General features: G+C 38.2%; 1 long non-coding RNA gene across 1 annotated transcript in view; it reads left to right on the top strand.

Moving 5' to 3' along the window:
* Window positions 1-1,200, top strand: part of LOC112156401 — a 3,605-nt gene extending 2,405 nt beyond the window's left edge. The window contains exons 3-5 of the long non-coding RNA XR_002920956.2: window positions 623-664; window positions 827-889; window positions 1,024-1,200. This is a non-coding gene — a long non-coding RNA (uncharacterized LOC112156401). The remainder of the gene's footprint in view (window positions 1-622; window positions 665-826; window positions 890-1,023) is intronic.

Below are 1,200 nucleotides of genomic sequence, written 5' to 3' on the forward strand. Positions count from 1 at the left end.
TGTGGTTTATCACCGTGGTATATCAGTTTTTAATGCACACCCAGCAGCCAATCAGAATCGAGTATTCACCCAGACCATGGTATAATTTTGGCTAACCTCTATAAATAGTAGTCTGCAAAGCTCGGTTGTAACCAGTGGTTATTTGAGTTCCTGTTGTCTTTCTATCAGCTGGAACCGGTCTGGTCGTTCTCCTCTGATCTCTGGCATCAACTATTGTTCTTTTAGTAATACATAATTAGAATAGATAAGGTGTTTTTATGAGAATACAGAGCAGCGACAATCACCTTTCATGCTCTGCTGTAAATAGTGTAATGAGGGGGAGGCAAAAGATGTTTCTGAAGTGTGACTGCCTTAACCACGGCTGAGCAAATGGAGGCCCCTGCTCCATGGGCAGCGCTCAAGAAGTTTGTGCTTCAGGACAATACTGCTTCCTGAAACACATTTTAATACGTAAATTAAATAAATAAATAAATCATAGTGTATTGTGATTCCTGCCTAACCTCAGCCTGTCCATCACCATTGCAAAGAGGCAGCTGTGCCTTTAGAGAAGACAGGCTTCTGGGATGTTTACTAGGAGAACCAAGAAAATATTATCCAAAGAAATTAAATTGTTTTCTTTCAGATGGCAGTCAGCTGTATGCAGAGGTAAAGAAGAACAACAAAGGTAAGCCAAATCATCATCTTTGGAACTTCACTGACTTAAAACTGCTGCAAAGTGAACTTATTAATAAAGTAAATTAACTTTCTACGATTAATTAACTCAGCAGTATTTAGTATTGTTATATTTCCCTCCCATACTTAATATTTGATTTCATTTTCTTTACAGGAAAATCATCTCTTTCAGTTGATGAGAAGATTTACTCTGAAGTTAAATAAGGACCAGCACTTGGTAAGTTTATATTGTGTTCCGTAGTGATCAAATATAAACCTGATAGAAATTTTAATCTGTTCATGTGGTTACTGCTCCAAGACCATGCTCCACCTTCAGTTGTTGAATAATGCTGGATCCTTGTTTTCTTGTAGATCATCAGAACCAGCAGCTTTCAACAATGTGAAATGTGCCAGCATCAGCAAGAACTTAACTAAAGAGCCACAGTTTGGTAGACTGCTGCTCACGTTAATGGCACCAATGAGCAGCCTCTTGAAAGAGTGAACAGAGAAGGCTCTTCAGAATTATATTCCACTGCTCTATTAAAAAAA

Source organism: Oryzias melastigma, linkage group LG18 (assembly GCF_002922805.2).
Source record: "Oryzias melastigma strain HK-1 linkage group LG18, ASM292280v2, whole genome shotgun sequence".
NCBI classification, from domain to species: Eukaryota; Metazoa; Chordata; class Actinopteri; order Beloniformes; family Adrianichthyidae; genus Oryzias; species Oryzias melastigma.